Here is a 21,888-nt window from a genome sequence, read left to right as displayed (position 1 = left end):
TCAGAAAGGCAAGGCAAGTATTGTGCCTCCTCCTTAAATGAATCTAGGCTTGTTCCTAGTCGCACAGTATTTATTGCCTGAGGTTTGCACAGCTATCTTCTGGACCATCCATGATCAATGGTTGGGATTTAGAGATCCAACAAACTGATGCCTTAGTCCATTCATTCATTGTATTTATGTATAAATTATGACATGGAAAGACTTTCTTGAACCAAATTCTTATTCTTATTCTCCCTTTTTTTTTTTAAGTTATTGAATCATTTTCTTAAAACAACCACATTACCAGTTGGAAAATAAGTAAATATCTTCTTTGTCCTGAGGTAGGGCACATATCTTGCTGAAGACATTCAAATGACCAGTTTCCCACCAAAGTTAAAAAAAAAAAAAAAAAAAGCTGAAAACACTCTGCAGCCTCAGGGAGAGCCATGCTTCATGTGCAACCCTTCTGTAGTCTAAGATTTTTAGAGCTGCCATGATGGCTGACCTTCAAAAATGTCCTCTTTTGCTGTTGATAAGAGTCGGTAATTTGCACTCCTGGCATGTGACAAATGATCCTTGGAGGATTGATTTTTCATCTGGCTAAGTTCCAAGCCAAGGGAGGCTGCTATTGCGCCTCAATATTCCTCATTTCTGGTCCCTGCCTTGCTAACCCTAATTTGTTGCTGTGCAATTGAAGGCTCCCTGTCATTTACCTAAGGTCTGATAGCTGTTCTCCAGTTAATCATATGCCTGATAACTTGTAATGGTTTTTCATTACAACCTGATGCCAGGCAGTATATTTCAGCCTCCACCATCAACCAGGTGTTAAATGGCCTTATCTAAGATTATCATATATGGATGGAGGCAAATACTACATGGGTTTTTTTTGTGTGTGTCCTAAGAAAAGGTGATAAATGTGCTAATTATGAAGTATCTTAGCAGGGTTTCTTGGAAATTATTATAGGGAGATAGATGATATGCATTAAAGTTATTATCAATATTATGGATTTTTTTTGGAGGCTGATGGTAGGCTATAATAGGAATGCAACCTTTGGATAGTGGACCTTCAAGTTCACAGCAACTCAGTGTTAACAAGCTGCTGTCATTAGAGAAGGCTATTCATTTGTCCTTGGTGCTGTAGGAAAGGTAAAACCATAGATACTCTAGGAGAAAGCAATAATGACACTTAGAGGTTGTCAACATTAGAACAGAAGCAGCACCATTCCTATCTTCCTGGGTGAGAAACTGCTGAATAACACTTAACACCACAGTGTAAAGGCTAACGCTAGCCCTATTTGCATCTAAGCTGTTTAACCTGCAACGTGCACAATTTGAATTAAAAACAATTCTGAATGAGGTATCACCTCACACCGGTCAGAATGGCCATCATCAAAAAATCTACAAACAATAAATGCTAGAGAGGGTGTGGAGAAAAGGGAACCCTCTTGCACTGTTGGTGGGAATGTGAATTGATACTGCCACTATGGAGAACAGTATGGAGGTTCCTTAAAAAACTAAAAAATAGAACTACCATATGACCCAGCAATCCCACTACTGGGCATAAACCCTGAGAAAACCATAATTCAAAAAGATACATACACCCCAATGTTCACTGCAGCACTATTTACAATAACCAGGACATAGAAGCAACCTAAGTGTCCATCAACAGATGAATGGGTAAAGATGTGCCACATGTATACAATGGAATATTACTCAGCCATAAAAAGAAACAAAATTGAGTTATTTGTAGTGAGGTGGATGGACCTAGAGTCTGTCATACAGAGTGAAGTAAGTCAGAAGAAGAAAACCAAAATACCGTATGCTAACACATATATATGGAATCTAAAAAAAAAAAAAAAAAGGTTCTAATGAACCTAGAGGCAGGACAGGAATAAAGATGCAGACATAGAGAATGGACTTGAGGACACAGGGAGGGGGAAGGTAAGCTGGGATGAAGTGAGAGAGTAGCATTGACATATATACACTACCAAATGTAAAATAGATAGCTAGTGGGAAGCAGCCGCATAGCACAGGGAGATCAGCTCAGTGCTTTGTGACCACCTAGAGGGGTGGGATAGGGAAGGTGAGAGGGAGATGCAAGAGGGAGGGGATATGGGGATATATGTATACATATAGCTGATTCACTTTGTCATACAGCAGAAAGTAACACAACATTGTACAATTATACTCCAATAAAGATGTTAAAAAAATAAAATAAATCTTCAAATAATGGAAATAATAAAAACAATTCTGATAAAAATTTACTACTCTATGTCTACTTTCAAGAAAATAAATATATTTCTATATGGCTTTATATTAAAGGCATGGGATGGGAGGTCTGGATGCTTGTAGTAATTTAAAGTGTTAGGGACCTAGCTGTTCTAGACACTGGGGTAGTTTATTGTGCTGGACAAAAACAACTTTCTAGTAAAACAACTTTATGTTCCAATAAAACAACTTCCTACTAAAACAACTTTTGCCAAGTCGTACTCATTACTTAGCATGCTGCATCATTATCAAAGCAGCAGCTGATACAAGCTTAGGCAAGAAGGAAACATTTCATTGACTTCTTCAGGAATTCACGGGATGATTGAAAAGAGAGGAGGTAAAAAATAAGGGTTAAGGCTTAAATCAGGAGAAATTTTTGTCCTACTGGAGTGCAAAACTCCCATCTCTATCTCTGTTTGCAGATCACTTGGGAAAACTGAATTTTTGTAGACTACACAGAGAAAAAAAAGCTTTTTGGTTTTCCCCAGTGAGTGACTGTACTTATTTCTATTTTAAGGTTGTAGTACTAACATAGTAAGAGACTTAGAGATGTTAATAAAGAACGCAATAATGCTTGTATAGGTGGGGAAATTTTAATCACATTTTCCCCACCCTCTCCCAAAGGTAGAATAACTAAGTGGATTTTGAGACATTGAATTTAGGAAGTAACTCTTTGCCACTCTAAACGTTTAGATGTGAAAAACTTATTTTGTATTCATTTTTGCAAAAGAACTGTAAACCAAGCATTTCACTGCATCCTTCTTTGCACCAATTCGGTCCATCACCATTTCCCCACCAGGTCTTTACCTTAAGTAAGGTGTTGAAAGTCCTTAGGTGCAGTTTCCTTATCCTTAAAATGAGGGTGTTTGACTGACAACCTGTAATATCTCTTTTAGCTCTAACTTTTTTTTTTTTTTTTTTTTTTTTTTTTGCGTTACGCGGGCCTCTCACTGTTGTGGCCTCTCCCGTTGCGGAGCACAGGCTCCGGACGCGCAGGCTCAGCGGCCATGGCTCACGGGGCCCAGCCGCTCCGCGGCATGTGGGATCTTCCCGGACCGGGGCACGAACCTGTGTCCCCTGCATCGGCAGGCGGACTCTCAACCACTGCGCCACCAGGGAAGCCCAGCTCTAACTTTTATGTGCCCTCCTTAGATAATATTTTTCTCCATTTCCATCTCCTAGGGCATTTCTTCAATTTTTAAATAGAAAGTAAAACAAATAAATAAAATAGAATATATTAAATAAATAATTTGAAGATATTTCTTGGCAAATTCTGAAAACTGAAGGACGGGGAATATAAATTCAATTTATGTGCAAATGTATAACTGACATTTTTTTTAAAGAATAAATCAAAATCTAACAATTTATAAGACATCTTGCATTTCCTTTTCTGATATATGGTAAACAACCATAGACTACTAAGCAGACAAAAAAGAAGAATTAGATTTAAGCCAAGGGCATTTCATTCCTTAGGAACATTGCGGAGAAGGAAAAGCTAACAGCAGGACTGAAATAATTTGAGAATATTTCTTCAGAATATTATATTTTGAATATTTGAATTGTTGGCTTAAAACAAAATCCCAAACAGAAACTAAATTTTGGGAAATAATCCTGGAAGACAGATTCTGCAATTACATGAGGGTCAAATTTAAGAATGCCTTGACAATTCAAGAATAGTTATAGAAACAGATAGATTAGGGATAAATAGACACAAATTAAAAGCATTCTGGCTCAGCTCTGGAGGAGATAATTTCAATATGTTGTATTAGCAATTGTTTCTGCTTATGATTTTTATAAAGAAGATAAATAACCCTATCAGAAAAAATATACTCTGCTCCTCTAGGAAGTCATACCTTACTAATGCCTTTAAATGAAAGGTTCTGAAACTGTTGTTCATGGATGCTCTAACTGATATATCAGTAGTTTAGGGGAAACCCACATGAATGCCCCGAAATTATACTCAAATGTACTTATGCATTTTTTTAATGGAGAAAAGATCAATAGTTTTGGTAGATCGTTAAAGAGTTTTATGATCCTTCAAAATTCAAGAAGCTCCTCCAAATGATTATTTGGAAAGTTGTTCTGATCTTTGGATTGTAAGGGATGCTCTTTGATTTTAATATCCTCCAAATGTAACTGGAAGAAATGTTAGAACATCTTGAATCACAAATTTAGGGAAATTTTGCCTGTCCCTGGTATGTAAGAAAACGGCACTAGGAAGACCAGATTGGTAAGCAGTACTCAAAGACACCGTTCAAGAAAGAATGGTGCCGGGGTGGAGGCGGCGGTGGGGGGGACAACAAAATGAAACAGTAAAATCCTTCCCTGAACTACTGAGTAGGAGTTCTGGAGCTCAGGATTGATCTTGTGAGGGATGTTTAGCTCCTCATTTCAGCTGTTTGTTCTCTTATCTGTGAAATTGGGATACTCATGTATCATCAGTCTGGCTTCACTAGAATGAGAAATTCCACATAAGGAGATTTTTTTCAGATAACTGGAGCATAGTTCTTTCAGCACCAGATGATGTATATTTTACCCACTGTGATGAAATTCTTTCTAAATATTTTATCTTCTAAAGCCAACTAAACAAAATTATAATAATGGTAACAATGGTTAACATTTATTGAATACTTACTGTGTCCCAGACACTTTTTAAGCATTTTATATGTATTATATCACTTAACCCTAACAATCACCCCACAAGATAGGTCTGAGTATCATGCCCATTTCAAATATGAAAAAATTGAGGCACAGTCATAAAATAATTTACCTAAGATTGTACCATCAGGGCAGTATTGGAGCTGGGATTAAAACCCAGGGTCTAGCTCCAGAACTGTGCTCTAAACCACAGTGCCAGAATGATTGTCAACTAACGTCTCTGTGATCTCTTGAAGCTTTCCTGATCTCATTACTACCGAGGAGTATAGTATTATTTACAACAAAATTAAATAACTCAGATTACTGCACAGTTTGAGTTTTTCTTTTTCCTCTTTATCTCTTTCTCTGCATCCTCATCTGTGTCTGACTTCATCTGTAATATCTCATTACTGTCACTTTGCCTGACTGTAGCTGTGCCACTCTTACTTACCTCTTCTACTTTTCCGATTAGATCTTCAGGAATCTGGCAAATTGGACAGCCATGATTATTAGATTTGTAACTTAAGTTTAAGTATAAAGGCTCTAAGTGAGCATCTGGGGACACTACTATGATAAAGGTGCTTCATAGACCCTTTTTTTTTGGCAATACGCGGGCCTCTCACTGCTGTGGCCTCTCCTGTTGTGGAGCACAGGCTCCGGACGCGCAGGCTCAGTGGCCATGGCTCACGGGCCCAGCTGCTCCGCAGCATATGGGATCTTCCCGGACCGGGGCACGAACCCGTGTCCCCTGCATCGGCAGGCGGACTCTCAACCACTGCGCCACCAGGGAAACCCCCATAGACCCTTTTAAACAGACAAAAGCTTTCTAAGGACCTAAGGAACTGCCTCACAGATCCTCCCTATTCAAAAACAGGGCTTTCAAGAATTTTAAGGGTGTTTTACAGGAACTTCACAGGGAACCCAAGGTGGAGAGGAATTATCTTAAAGAGATTTTGGATATGATTTTCATATAATACACTAGATTATAAATTGGCATACAAAAACTCCACAAAATTTTAAAAGAATTGTATTAGCTTCAGCTTGAACTGAAATGGTAGAAGCAGTACAAAGTGAAGAGAGCTTTGGACTCCTTGATCTTCTATAGGCAAGAACTTATACAGGCTAGGAAAACTACTCAACTTAGCTAAAAATATAGACTACATTTTATGAGAAGAAAACCAAAAAGATAACTCAGAGGGCAGAACTAAGACCCCAGAGGATACAGCCCAGAGCTCCGGAAAATTAGTCTCAGGGAAGAGTACTGGGCCTTAATCAGTAAACTGGCAACAGAGTGCCTGTAAAGCTTTTCCAAGTTGGGTACACCAGTGCCTGCTGTGTGCTTCTCATTTTTTCCTTTTTGAATGAGCCATGTATAGTGGTTATCCTATTACTGTCCCACCTTTTTATGTTGGGTGCATGTGGTGCAGGTAGCTTGTCTTTTTAGGTCATAGGTCTTCAGATAAAGAAGAAGAATACTCAGCCATCTGTATCTGAAGAACCACACACAAGTAACCTCATTTGGACCTGGGTTTAATTTAGATGGTAAGATCTTAGATTTTGAGCCTGACACATAATGGGATGAAACTTTTGAAGAGTTTTTGGAGAGAGTGAGCATATTTTGCAAGTGGGAGGGATATAAGTTGTGGCCAGAAGGCAAACTGTGGCACATTTTATTTTCCAGAGATGGCTGTGAAATATTTTCTACTCCAAAATAGTCTTTTTAGAACCTGCCACTCCCTCATGAAGACATGGCGTTTCCCTTTGAACTAGGCTGGCTTATGACTCACCTATATTGAACAGAATATGGCAGAGGCTGTGTGACTTTCATGTCTTGGTCATAGAGGGCCATGCATCTTTTTCTTTGTTTGCTAAGATACTTTCTCTTGAAGCCTTCAGCTGCCCACATAAAACACCCAACTGTTTTAAGACCATCATGCTGTGAGTAAGCCTAAACTAGTCCATGCTAGAGACCACATGGAGAGGCTCTGAGACTACATGAAGAGGGAGAAGAGGTTGACCAGGCTTCAGCATTTCTGGCCCCTTGTCATTCTGGCACCATTCACCATCTACCTACAACTGCATGAGTAATCATGAGTCAGGCTTTGCCAGCTCAACCCTTCCTGAATTCCAGAACACAGTGAGAGGCAGTAAGATAATTGCTGTAGTGTTAAGCAACTAAGTTTTGGGGTGATTTATTATGCAACAGTAGACAACTGGAACCTAGACAATAATCTATGGGAAAACTTATGCTCTAGAAATACAAGTGGCAATATAAAAGAAAGAAAGCAAAATTAGAGCTGATAATCGAATTATGTATGGGCATGGTGTAGCAGCAGATTGATTGGATATCAGTTCTGATTATTCAGTTTCTTTGCCGTGCTGGCCATTGAATATTTTGAGTATATTTCCTACATATAGTAAGTTTATGGCAGTGTTGTTTGTAGTGGTGACCCTTTTCCCTACACTCCCTGCTACACACACACACACACACACACACACACACACACACACACACACAGAGAGAGAGAGAGAGAGAGAGGGAAAAAAAGGTGAATATTGATAGGGGAATGACTAAAAACATTTGTTTCATTCATACTCTGGAATATCAGATCACTATTTAAATGAATGAATTAGATCCATAGCTATTGTCCTTGAGAGATATCCAGGATCCAGAGTTAAGTAAGAAAAGTAAATTATAGATGAAAATATGGACCATGATATATATATATATATATATATATATATATATATATATATATATGTATATGTTTGTATTCTACTGTTTGAACATGGAGAAGTTTGGGAGGATATACACTACACTGGTAACATGGTTAATCCCAGGAGGTAAGATTGGAAGAAGGATAAAAGGAAGATTAATATCTTTATATATTGTTGCATTGTTTTGGCAAGGCTTTTGTAATAAAAAACCTAATAAAGTTAATTCTCAAGGTAAAAAGCAATAAATTCAAGTTGGTTGTTGCCTGGGTAGAATTAAGGAGAGTAGGAAAGAGATGATTTATTTATTTTTAAAATGTATTTGTTTCATCGTTTACAACGAGCTTTGGTACTTTTATTATTAATTATATTCTTATAAAAACAAGTTGAATATAAAAACTTAAGATGATTTTTTTTATTAAAAATGACTAACCTATTTCAAACCATAGACCTATAAATTGTGACTGGTTGTTATGCTAAATGCCCAATGAAAAGTTGCTTTCTGATAGAAGGAAACCACAATATAAGATTATCATAGAGCCCTGGTTCAAGATGGTGGAGTAGAAGGATGTGCTCTCACTCCCTCTTGCAAGAGCACCTGAATCACAACTAACTGCTGAACAATCATTGACAGGAAGACACTGGAACTCACAAAAAAGATACCCCACATCCAAAGACAAAGGAGAAGCCACAATGAGATGGTAGGAGGGGCACAATTACAATAAAATCAAATCCCGTAACTGCTGGGTGGGTGACCCTCAAACTGGAGAACACTTGCACCACAGAAGTCCACCCACTGGAGTGAAGGTTCTGAGCCCCACGTCAGGCTTCCCAACCTGGGGGGTCTGGCAACGGGAGGAGGAATTCCTAGAGAATCAGACTTTGAAGGCTAGCAGGATTTGATTTCAGGACTTCAACAGGACTAGGGGAAACAGAGACTCCACTCTTGGATGGCACACACAAAGTAGTGTGTGCACCAGGACCCAGGGGAAGAAGCAGTGACCCCACAGGAGACTAAACCAGACCTACCTGCTAGGGTTGGAAGGTCTCCTGCAGAGGTGGGAGGTGGCTCTGTCTCACCGTGAGGACAAGGAAACTAGCAGCAGAAGTTCTGGGAAGTACTCCTTGGTGTGAGCCCTCCAAGAGTCTGCCATTAGCCCCACCAAAGAGACCAGGTAGGTTCCAGTGCTGGGATTCCTCAGGCCAAACAACCAACAGGGAGGGAACCCAGCCCTACCCATCAGCACACAAGCAGATTAAAGTTTTACTGAGCTCTGCTCACCAGAGCAACAGCCAGCTCTACCCACAACCAGTCCCTCTGATCAGGAAACTTACTGAAGCCTCTTAGCCTCATCCACCAGAGGGCAGACAGCAGAAGCAAGAAGAACTACAATCCTGCAGCCTGTGGAACAAAAAAACACATTCACAGAAAGATAGACAAAATGAAAAGGCAGAGGGCTATGTACCAGGTGAAGGAACAAGATAAAACCCCAGAAAAACAACAAAATGAAGTGGAGGTAGGCAACCTTCCAGAAAAATAAATTCAGAATAATGATAGTGAAGATGATCCAGGACTTCAGAAAAAGATTGGAGGCAAAGATCAAGAAGATGCAAGAAATGTTTAACAAAGACCTAGAAGAATTAAAGAACAAACAAACAGAGATGAACAATACAACAACTGAAATGAAAAATACACTAGAAGGAATCAATAGCAGAATAACTGAGGCAGAAGAACAGATAAGTGACCTGGAAGACAGAATGGTGGAATGCATAGCTGCAGAACAGAATAAAGAAAAAAGAATGAAAAGAAATGAAGACAGCCTAAGAGACCTCTGGGACAACATTAAATGCAACAACATTCGCATTATAAGGGTCTGAGAAGGAGAAGAGAGAGAGAAAGAAGAGAGAGAGAGAAAGGACCCAAGAAAATATTTGAAGAGATTATAGTCAAAAACGTCCCTAACATGGGACAAGAAAAAGCCACACAAGTCCAGGAAGTGCAGAGAGTCCCATACAGGATAAACCCAAGGAGAAACACACTGAGACACATAGTAATCAAACTGACAAAAATTAAAGACAAAGAAAAATTATTGAAAGCAACAAGGGAAAAATGACAAATAACACACAAGGGAACTCCCATAAGGTTAACAGCTGATTTCTCAGCAGAAACTCTACAAGCCAGAAGGGAGTGGCATGACATACTTAAAGTGATGGAAGGGAAGAAGCGACAACCAAGATTACTCTATCTGGAAAGGATCTCATTCAGATTCAATGGAGAAATCAAAAGCTTTACAGATAAGCAAAAGCTAAGAGAATTCAGCACCACCAAACCTGCTCTATAACAAATGCTAAAGGAACTTCTCTAAGTGGGAAACACAAGAGAAGAAAAGGACCTACAAAAACAAACCCAAAACAATTAAGAAAATAGTAATAGGAACATACATATTGATAATTACCTTAAACGCGAATGGAATAAATGCTCCGACCAAAAGACACAGGCTCGCTGAATGAGTACAAAACCAGGACCCATATATATGCTGTCTACAAGACACCCACTTCAGACCAAGGGACACATAGAGACTGAAAGTGAGGGGATGGAAAAAGATATTCCATGCAAATGGAAATCAAAAGAAAGCTGGAGTGGCAATACTCATATCAGATAAAATAGACTTTAAATAAAGAATGTTACAAGAGACAAGGAAGGATACTACGAAGTGATAAAGGGATCGATCCAAGAAGAAGATATAACAATTATAAATATATATGCACCCAACATAGGAGCACCTCAATACATAAGGCAACTGCTAACAGCTCTAAAAGAGGAACTCAACAGTAACACAATAATAGTGGGGGACTTTAACACCTCACTTACACCAATGGACAGATCATCCAAAAAGAAAATTATTAAGGAAACAGAAGCTTTAAATGACACAATAGACCAGGTAGATTTAATTGATATTTATAGGACATTCCTTCCAAAAACAGCAGATTACACTTTCTTCTCAAGTGCGCACAGAACATGCTCCAGGATACGTCACATCTTGGGTCACAAATCAAGCCTCAATAAATTTAAGAAATCATATCATATCAAGCATCTTTTTTGACCACAATGCTATGAGATTAGAAATCAATTATAGGGAAAAAAACGTAAAAAACACAAACACATGGAGGCTAAACACTACATTACTAAATAACCAAGAGATCACTGAAGAAATCAAAGAGGAAATAAAAAAATACCTAGAGACAAATGACAGTGAAAACACGATGATCCAAAACCTATGCGATGCAGCAAAAGCAGTTCTAAGAGGGAAGTTTAGAGCTATACAAGCCTACCTCAAGAAACAAGAAAAATCTCAAATAAATAATCTAATGTTACACCTAAAGGAACTAGAGAAAGAAGAACAAACAAAATCCAAAGTTAGCAGAAGGAAAGAAATCATAAAGATCAGAGCAGAAATAAATAGAAAGAAAGAAAACAATAGCAAAGATCAATAAAACTAAAATCTTAATCTTTGAGAAGATAAACAAAAAGTTTTTTTTTTTGCTTAATAGACATCTTTATACAAAACTTAATGATTCACAAATATTTGAATAGTACATATGATATTCTCTTTGAACTGTTGGTAATACTAGCACATGATGGACTTTAAAAATAGAGTAAGCTCAGAATTTCCCCAAGGCTTTAGCTTCAGCTCCTCCTAGAGTTACACAGCTCTAAAAGTCCATAGTATTATGAGACATGTTAAACTGCAATGGAATATTCTTTGACTATGCCTAGAATGTTTAGTTAACCTTAGAGCAGCAATTTTTTAAGTGCACAATCAGAATTATGAAAGAATCCATTTCTTTTTTATTCACATTCTCGTAATAATTGGCTACTTGAATAGTGATTAGATTTAGCAGGTCTTAACAAATTTCTAGAAAGTAAAATGGACTTGCCGTTAATCTTTTCTTCCTTTGTTCAAAGAGGAAGGAACAAGAGCATAGAAAAGATTGATTGGGAGGATAGGTCAGAGACTGTTGAGAAACTAACTAAACAACAGCAGCAAGGTAGTGAGAAAACTCTTGTTTTCAAATCTATATACAGCACCACCTATGAGAGATTACAAGGACTTTTAATGCTTTTCCAGTCATGGAGCCAATGTTCTAACTTGTAAATGGAGCTTTGAGAAGGCTGCATTTTCTAAACTCTATAGATCTGGTCACTATTAGTTTTTTATTTATTCATTTTTTTCACTCTACTTAGGCTTACTGGTTTATTATAAATGATACAAATGAACATCTGATGAAGAGGTACATAGGGTGAGATCTGGAAGAGTCCCAACCACAGGAGCTTCTGTCCTCATAGAGTTGGGTGTGCCACACTCCCAGCACGTGGATGTGTTTGCCAATTCTGAAGTTCATCAGATCTCCCTGTTTAGTTACTTTTTTTGAATTTTATTTATTTTTTTATACAGCAGGTTCTTATTAGTCATCCATTATATACACATCAGTGTATACGTGTCACCCAATCATCCAATTCAGCACACCCCCAACCCCACCCCCTGCTGCTTTACCCCCTTGGTGTCCCAATCATTTGTTCTATACATCTGTATCTCTATTTCGGCCCTGCAAACCGGTTCACCTGTACCATTTGTCTAGGTTCCACATATATGCGTTACTATATGATATTTGTTTTTCTCTTTCTGACTTACTTCACTCTGTATGACAGTCTCTAGATTCATCCACATCTCTACAAATGACCAAATTTTGTTCATTTTTATGGCTGAGTAATATTCCATTGTATATATGTACCAGATCTTCTTTATACATTTGTCTGTCGACGGGCATTTAGGTTGCTTCCATGACCTGGCTATTGTAAAAGCGCAGCAGTTAACATTGGGGCGCCTGTGTCTTTTTGAATTGTGCTTTTCTCAGGGTATATGGCCAGTAGTGGAATTGCTGGGTCATATGGTAATTTTATTTTTAGTTTTTTTTTTTTTTTTGCATTACGCGGGCCTCTCACTGTTGTGGCCTCTCCCATTGCGGAGCACAGGCTCCAGACGCGCAGGCTCAGCGGCCATGGCTCACGGGCCAAGCTGCTCCGCAGCATGTGGGATCTTCCCAGACCGGGGCATGAACCCGTGTCCCCTGCATCGGCAGGTGGACTCTCAACCACTGCACCACCAGGGAAACCACTATTTTTAGTTTTTTAAGGAATCTCCATACTGTTCTCCAAAGTGGCTATATTAATGTACATTCCCACCAACAGTGCAAGAGGGTTCCTTTTCGCCACACTCTCTCCAGCATTTAATGTTTGTAGATTTTCTGGTAATGCCCATTCTAACTGGTGTGAGGTGATACCTCATTGTAGTTTTGATTTGCATTTCTCTAATAATTAGTGATGTTGAGCAACTTTTCATGTGCTTCTTTGCCATCTGTATGTCTTCTTTGGAGAAATGTCTATTTAGGTCTTCTGCCCATTTTTTGATTAGGTTGTTTGTTTTTTTAATATTGAGCTGCAAGAGCTGTTTATGTATTTTGGAGATTAATCCTTTGTCCATTGATTCATTAGCAAATATTTTCTCCCATTCTGAAGGTTATCTTTTCGTCTTGTTTGTAGTTTCTTTTGCTTTGCAAAAGCTTTTAAGTTTCATTAGGTCCCATTTGTTTATTTTTGTTTTAATTTCCATTACTCTAGGAGGTGGATCAAAAAAGATCTTGCTGTGATTTATGTCAGAGTGTTCTTCCTATGTTTTCCTCTAAGAGTTTTACAGTGTCTGATCTTACATTTAGGTCTTGAATCCATTTTGAGTTTATTTTTGTGTCTGCTGTTAGGGAGTGTTCTAATTTCATTCTTTTACATGTAGCTGTCCAGTTTTCCCAGCACCATTTATTGAAGAGACTGTCTTTTCTCCGTTGTATATCTTTGTCTCCTTTGTCATAGATTAGTTGACCATAGGTGCGTGGGTTTATCTCTGGGCTTTCTGTCTTGTTCCATTGATCTGTATTTCTGTTTTTGTGCCAGTACCATATTGTCTTGATTACTGTAGATTTGTAGTATACTCTGAAATCAGGGAGTCTGATTCCTCCAGCTCTGTTTTTTTCCCTCAAGACTGCTTTGGCTATTCTGGGTCTTTTGTGTCTCCATACAAATTTTAAGATTTTTTATTCTACTTCCATAAAAAGTGCCATTGGTCATTTGATAGGGATAGCATTGCATCTGTAGATTGTTTGGGTAGTACAGTCATTTTCACAATATTGATTCTTCCAATCCAAGAACATGGTATATCTCTCCATCTGTTGGTATCATCTTTAATTTCTTTCAGCAGTGTCTTATAATTTTCTACATACAGGTCTTTTGTATCCCTAGGTAGGTTTATTCCTAGATATTTTACTCTTTATGTTGCAATGGTACATGGGAGTGTTTCCTTAATTTATCTTTCAGATTTTTCATCATTAGCCTATAGGATTGCAAGAGATTTCTGTGCATTAATTTTGTATCTTGCAACTTTACCAAATTCATTGATTACCTCTAGTAGTTTTCTAGTGGCATCTTTAGGATTCTCTATGTATAGTATCATGTTGTCTGCAAACAGTGACAGTTTTACTTCTTCTTTTCCAATTTGGATTCATTTTATTTTATTTTTTCTTCTCTGATTGCCGTGGCTAGAATTTCCAAAACTATGTTGAATAATAATGGTGAGAATGGACATCCTTGTCTTGTTCCTGATTTTAGAAGAAATGCTTTAAGTTTTTCAACATTGAGAATAATGTTTGTGTTTGAGGTGTATGGCCTTTATTAAGCTGAGGTAGGTTCCCTCTATGCCCACTTTCTGGAGAGTTTTTTATCATAAATCAGTGTTGAATTTTGTGAAAACCTTTTTCTGCATCTACTGAGATGATCATATGTTTTTTCTTCTTCAATTTGTTAATATGGTGTATCACATTGATTGATTTGCATATATTGAAGAACTGTAGCATCTCTGGGATAAAACCCACTTGATAATGGTGTATGATTCTTTTAATGTGTTGTTGGATTCTGTTTGCTAGTATTTTGTTGAGGATTTTCACATAAGTATTTATCAGTGATGTTGGTCTGTAATTTTCTTTTTTTGTAGTATCTTTGGTTTTGGTATCAGGGTGATGGTGGCCTCATAGAATGAGTTTGAGAGTTTTTCTTCCTCTGCAATTTTTGGAAGAGTTTGAGAAGGATGGGTTTTAGCTCTTCTCTAAATGTTAGATAGAATTCACCTGTGAAGCCATCTGGTCCTGAACTTCTGTTTGTTGGAAGATTTTTAATCACAGTTTCAATTTCATTACTTGTGATTGGTCTGTTCATATTTTCTATTTTTTCCTGGTTTGTCTTGGACAGCTATACCTTTCTAAGAATTTATCCATTTCTTCGAGGTTGTCCATTTTATTAGCATAGAGTTGTTTGTAGTAATCTCTTATAATCCTTGTATTTCTGCAATATCAGTTGTGATTTCTCCTTTTTCATTTCTAATTTTATTGAGTTGAGTCCTCTCCCTCTTTTTCTTGATGAGTCTGACTAATGGTCTATCAATTTTGTTTATCTTCTCAAAGAACCAGCTTTTAGTTTATTGATCTTTGCTATTGTTTTCTTTGTTTCTTTTTCATTTATCTCTGCTCTGATCTTTATGATTTCTTTCCTTCTGCTAACTTTGGGTTTTGTTTGTTCTTCTTTCTCTAGTTCCTTTAGGTGTAATGTTAGATTGTTTATTTGAGATTTTTCTTGTTTCTTGAGGTAGGCTTGTATAGCAATAAACTTCCCTCTGAGAACTACTTTTGTTGCATAGCATAGGTTTTGAATTGTCGTGTTTTCATTGTCATTTGTCTGTAGGTATTTTTTTATTTCCTCTTTGATTTCTTCAGTGATCTCTTCGTTATTTATTAATGTATTGTTTAGTCTCCATGTGTTTGTAACTTTTACCTTTTTTCCCTGAAATTGATTTCTAATCTCATAACATTGTGGTCAGAAAAGATGCTTGATATGATTTCAATTTTCTTAAATTTACAGAGACTTGATTTGTAACCCAAAATGTGATCTGTCCTGGAGAATGTCCCATGCGCACTTGAGGAGAAAGTGTAATCTGCTTTTCTTGGATGGAGTGTCCTACAAATATCAATTAAATCTATCTGGTCTATTGTGTCATTTAAACCTTGTTTTTCCTTATTAATTTTCTATTTGGATGATCTGTCCATTGGTGTATGTGAGTTGTCAAAGTCCACCACTCTTTTTGTGTTACTGTCGATTTTCTCTTTTAGAGCTGTTAGCAGTTGCCTTATGTATTGAGGTGCTCCTGTCTTTGGTGCATATATATTTATAGTTGTTATATCTTTTTCTTGGATGGATCCTTTTATCATTATGTAGTGTCCTTCCTTGTCTCTTGTAACATTCTTTATTTAAAGTCTGTTTTATCTAATATGAGTATTGCCACTCCAGCTTTCTTTTGATTTCCATTTGCATGGAATATCTTTTTCCATCCCCTCACTTTCAGTCTGAATGTGTCCTTAGGTCTGAAGTGGGTCTCTTGTAGACAGTGTGCATATGGGTCTTGTTTTTGTATCTATTCAGCGAGCCTGTGTCTTTTGGTCGGAGCATTTAATCCATTCACGTTTAAGGTAATTATCAATATGTATGTTCCTATTACTATTTTCTTAATTGTTTTGGGTGTGTTTTTGTAGGTCCTTTTCTTCTCTTGTGTTTCCCACTTAGAGAAGTTTGTTTAGCATTTGTTGTAGAGCTGGGGCGGTGGTGCTGAATTCTCTTAGCTTTTGCTTGTCTGTAAAGCTTTTGATTTCTCCATTGAATCTGAATGAGATCCTTTCCAGATAGAGTAATTTTGGTTGTCGGTTCTTCCCTTCCATCACTTTAAGTATGTCATGCCACTCCCTTCTGGCTTGTAGAGTTTCTGCTGAGAAATCAGCTGTTAACCTTATGGGAGTTCCCTTGTATGTTATTTGTCATTTTTCCCTTGCTGCTCTCAGTAATTGTTTTTTGTCTTTAATTTTTGCCAATTTGATTACTATGTGTCTTGGCATGTTTTTCCTTGGGTTTATCCTGTATGGGACTCTCTGCACTTCTTGGACTTGGGTGGCTGTTTCCTTTCCCATGTCAGGGACGTTTTTGACTATAAACTCTTCAGATATTTTCTCGGGTCCTTTCTCTCTCTCTTCTCCTTTTTGGACCCCTATATTATGAAGATTGTTACGTTTAATGTTGTCCCAGAGGTCTCTGAGGCAGTCTTCACTTATTTTCATTCTTTTTTCTTTATTCTGTTCTGCAGCAGTGAATTCCACCATTCTGTCTTCCAGGTCACTTATCTATTACTGTGCCTCAGTTATTCTGCTATTGATTCCTTCTCATTTATTTTTCATTTCAGTTATTGTGTTGTTCATATCTGTTTGTTTGTTCTTTAATTCTTCTTGGTCTTTGATAAACATTTCTTGCATCTTCTCGACCTTTGCCTCCATTCTTTTTCTGAGTTCCTGGATTTTCCTGGATTTTCACTATCATTATTCTGAATTCTTTTTCTGGAAGTTTGCCTATCCCCACTTCATTTAGCTGTTTTTCTGGGGTTTTATCTTGTTCCTTCATCTGGTACATAGCCCTCTACCTTTTCATCTTGTCTCTCTTTCTGTGAATGTGGTGTTTGTTCCACAGGTTGCAGGATTGTAGTTCTTGCTTCTGATGTCTGCCCTCTGGTGGATGAGAAGATAAACAAAATTGATAAACCATTAGCCAGACTCATCAAGAAAAAGAGGGAGAGGACTCAAATAGATAGAATTAGAAATGGAAAAGGAGAAGTTACAACAGACACCACAGAAATACCAAGCTTCCTAAGAGACTACTAGCAACTCTATGGCAATAAAATGGACAACCAGGAAGAAATGGACAAATTCTTAGAAAGGTATAGCCTTCCAAGACTGATCCAGGAAGAAATAGAAAATATGAAAAGACCAATCAGAAGTAAGAAATTGAAGCTGTGATTAAAAATCTTCCAACAAACAAAAGTCCAGGACCAGATGGCTTCACATGTGAAATCTGTCGAACATTTAGAGAAGAGCTAACACCCATCTTTCTCAACTGCTTCCAAAAAATTGCAGAGGAAGAAACACTCCCAAACTCATTCTATGAGACCATCATCACCCTGATACCAAAACCAGACAAAGATGCTACAATAAAAGAAAAATACAGATCACTATCACTGATGAGTATAGATGCAAAAATCCTCAACAAAATACTAGCAAACAGAAACCAACAACACATTAAAAGGATCATACACCATTATCAAGTGGGTTTTATCCCAGAGATGCTACAGTTCTTCAATATATGCAAATCAGTCAATGTGATACACCATATTAACAAATTGAAGAAGAAAAACCATATGATCATCTCAGTAGATGCAGAAAAAGGTTTTCACAAAATTCAACACCCATTTATGATAAAAACTCTCCAGAAAGTGGGCATAGAGAGAACCTACTTCAACATAATAAAGGCCATATATATGACAGACCTACAGCAAACATTATTCTCAATGACGAAAAATTGAAAGCATTTCCTCTAAGATCAGCAACAAGACAAGGATGTCCACTCTCACCACTATTATTCAACATAGCTTTGGAAGTCCTAGCCACGGCAATCAGAGAAGAAAAAGGAATAAACTGAATCCAGATTGGAAAAGAAGAAGTAAAACTGTCACTGTTTGCAGATGACATGATACTATACATAGAGAATCTTAAAGATGCCACCAGAAAACTACTAGAGTTAATCAATGAATTTGGTAAAGTTGCAGGATACAAAATTAATGCACAGAAATCTCTTGCATTCCTATACACTAATGATGAAAAATCTGAAAGATAAATTAAGGAAACACTCCCATTTACCATTGCAACAAAAAGAATAAACTACCTAAGAATAAACCAACGTAGGGAGACAAAAGATCTGTCTGCAGGAAACTATAAGACACTGTTGTAAGAAATTAATGATGACACAAGCAGATGGAGAGACATACTTAATTCTTGGATTGGAGGAATCAATATTGTGAAAATAACTATACTATCCAAAGCATTCTACAGATACAATGCAATCCCTATCAAGTTACCAATGGCATTTTTTACAAAGCTAGAACAAACATCCTAAAATTTGTATGGAGACACCGAAGACTCCAAATAGTCAAAGCAGTCTTGAGGGAGAAAGACGGAGCTGGAGGAATCAGACTCCCTGACTTCAGACTATACTACAAAGCTGCAGTGACCAAGACATTATGGTACTGGCACCAAAACAGAAATATAGATTAATGGAACAGGATAGAAAACCCAGAGATAAACCCACGCACCTATGGTCAACTAAGGTATGACAAAGGATGCAAGGATATACAATGGATAAAAGACAGTCTCTTCAATAAGTGGTGCTATGAAATCTGGACCACTACATGTAAAAGAATGTAATTAGAACATTCCCTTTCACCATACACAAAAATAAACTCCAAATGGATAAAAAGCCTAAATGTAAGCCCAGCCACTATAAAGCTCTTAGAGGAAAACATAGGAAGAACACTCTTTGACATAAATCACAGCAAGATCTTTTTTGATCCACCTCCTAGAGTAATGGAAATAAAAACAAAAATAAACCAATAAGACCTAATGTACCTTAAAAGCTTTTGCACAGCAAAGGAAACCACAAGCAAGACGAAAAGACAACCCTCACAATGGGAGAAAATTTTTGCAAATGAATCAACAGACAAAGGATTAATCTCCAAAATATATAAACAGCTCATGCAGCTCAGTACTAAAAAAACAAACAACCCAATCCAAAAATTGGCAGAAGACCTAAATAGACATTTGTCCAAAGAAGACATACAGATGACCAAGAAACACATGACAAGCTGCTCAACATCACTAGTTATTAGAGAAATGCAAATCTAAGCCACAATAAGATATTACCTCACACCAGTTAGAATTGGCATCATCAGAAAATCTACAAACAACAGATGCTGGAGAGGGTGTGGAGAAAAGGGAACCCTCTTGCACTGTTGTTGGGAATGTAAATTGATATGGCCACTATGGAGAACAGTATGGAGGTTCCTTAAAAATCTAAAAATAGAATTACCATATAATCCAGCTATCCCACTACTGGGCATATACCTGAGAAAACCATATATGAAAAAACACATATACCCCAATGTTCATTGCAGCATATTTACAATAGCCAGGTCATGGAAGCAATCTAAATGCCCATTGACAGACGAATGGATAAAGAAGATGTGGTACATGTATATGATGGAATATTACTCAGCCATAGAAAGGAACTAAATTGGGTCATTTGTAGAGACATGGATGGATCTAGGGACTGTCACACAGAATGAAATAAGTCAGAAAGAGAAAAAGAAATATCGTATATTAACACATATATGTGGAACTTAGAAAAACGGTACAGCTGATCTGTTTTGCAGGGTATAATTTGAGACACAGATGTAGAGAACAAACGTATGGACACCAAGGTGAGAAAGTGGCGTGGGGGGGATGTTGTGATGAAGTGGGAGATTGGATTCACATGTATACACTAATATGTAGAAAATGAATAACTATTAAGAACTTGCTGTATAAAAAATAGATGAAATAAAATTCAAAAATTCCAAAAAAAAAAGATTATCATAGAGAAATAAAAAGTAGAAGAAAGATGAAAAAATACCCAATGACTAAGGAAAATAATAAACAATATCCAAGAAGAAGTCTCTGGCAGTCTGAATAAATAATAAATCTCATCTTTGGAGATTTTTTTCTTTCTGAAAGGCCCTAAAAGTAAGAGATTTTCTTGTTTAGGGTACATGTACAGCAGGACAAAAGTTCAGTTCAGATCAGTCAGTAGAGAACTGTAGGTGTGGCAGGCTTCTACCAAGAAGGTTGTAAAAATTAGTCATGTTGCTTAGTATACTGATACACACTAATCATGTCCAGTATAATGATAAAAAACCAAGTCAAAAATACATACACTGGAGAATATAGGGTTAGAGAATGGAACAAACACTTTGAGCTCAGGTTAATTGCTCTATTGACACAATCCTAAAACTCAGTGGCTTAACACAGTTCAGGTTTATTTTGTGTTCATGTCACAATCTAGCATAGGTTGGTGAAGGGACCCTGGTACGAGCAGCTGTTCTGGAATACAGGTTCCTTCCATCTCATGGTACTGCTACCTTCAATATCTCAGATTACTGTAGAATGGGAAGAGTGAGAACAGAGCTGTGAGCGTGGAAGATTTTTATAGGCCAGATTTGGAAACAGAATACATTTTGTCCACATTCTGTTTTCTCAGACTTGGTTTCTCAGACTTGATGCCAGCCTATCAGGAATGAGGCCAGGAAAGGCGATTTAGCTGTGTGCTTAGGAAGAAGAGGAGAGAAGTCGTGTTGGTAAGCACAGGCAGGCTCTGCTGTAGAAGGCCTCCTGGGGGAGAGCTCCCTGACTGTCACCATGCAGCAAGGCCAGGACCTGCAGAGAGGGTATGTGTGCAAATTTAATCCAACAGACAAACTAAATTAATTCTAATTCCATATTCATTTAAAAACACTTGTAGGAAGGGAAGAGACATGTCATGACTGAAAAGTTGGGAATCTGATAAACTAAAAATGTGAATTTAGGTTTACTATAGAAGCTCTACAAATGCAACATACTTGCCAACCTTATAAAACCATTTGCAGTTCAATAGAAACATTTTTTCTTATGTGCTGTATTCTCTAAGACACTCCTTTCCTGTTGGTTTCATCATCTGGCTTCCTTCTACTTACCTTTTTAAGGTGTAGCTCAAAGATTATCTCCCTTAGAGATTTTACTAACTCAGTCTGGGTTGAGTGATCCTTCTGTGTGCCGACACAACACACTGGGAAATACTCTCCCTATTTTATTGCATATTATACTCTATTATAACGGTTCTTTATCTCCTTGTCTCAACTATTAGACTCTGGGCACAATAACGGCAGGGTTGTATATTTAATCTCTGTATTCTTAGTGTCTGGCATATGTTAGACATGTAATTAGTATTTGCCACATTGATTAATGAATGAATATATATTCACGACTGATTATATATCTGAATGTGTACATAGTTTAATCACACTTAAGATGCAGTAATTAATAACAAATAGTTTTATATTTTTTGGTGATTAGATGTCTGGGAACCAAATATTTTAGGTTTAAAAATAAATAACCCTCCCTGATGACTGTGCTCATTTGTGGTATGTGTCCATAGGAAGGGAAGAGTGAGGGGATGGCAATGAATTGGTA

The 21,888-nt window shown here is 37.4% G+C and overlaps 1 long non-coding RNA gene across 2 annotated transcripts in view; it reads right to left on the bottom strand.

Annotated features, from left to right (window-relative positions):
- LOC117313927 (uncharacterized) overlaps positions 1-8,865 on the bottom strand; it is a 42,584-nt gene extending 33,719 nt beyond the window's left edge. For both annotated transcript variants that reach the window (XR_004528541.2, XR_004528542.2), the window contains exon 1: positions 8,629-8,865. This is a non-coding gene — a long non-coding RNA (uncharacterized lncRNA). The remainder of the gene's footprint in view (positions 1-8,628) is intronic.
- Between the last annotated feature and the right edge of the window lie 13,023 nt (positions 8,866-21,888).

Source organism: Tursiops truncatus, chromosome 1 (genome assembly GCF_011762595.2).
Source record: "Tursiops truncatus isolate mTurTru1 chromosome 1, mTurTru1.mat.Y, whole genome shotgun sequence".
In the NCBI taxonomy this organism is placed as follows: Eukaryota; Metazoa; Chordata; class Mammalia; order Artiodactyla; family Delphinidae; genus Tursiops; species Tursiops truncatus.
The sequence above is the reverse complement of the archived record's forward strand: the minus strand, read 5'-3'. Positions and strand labels throughout refer to the sequence as shown.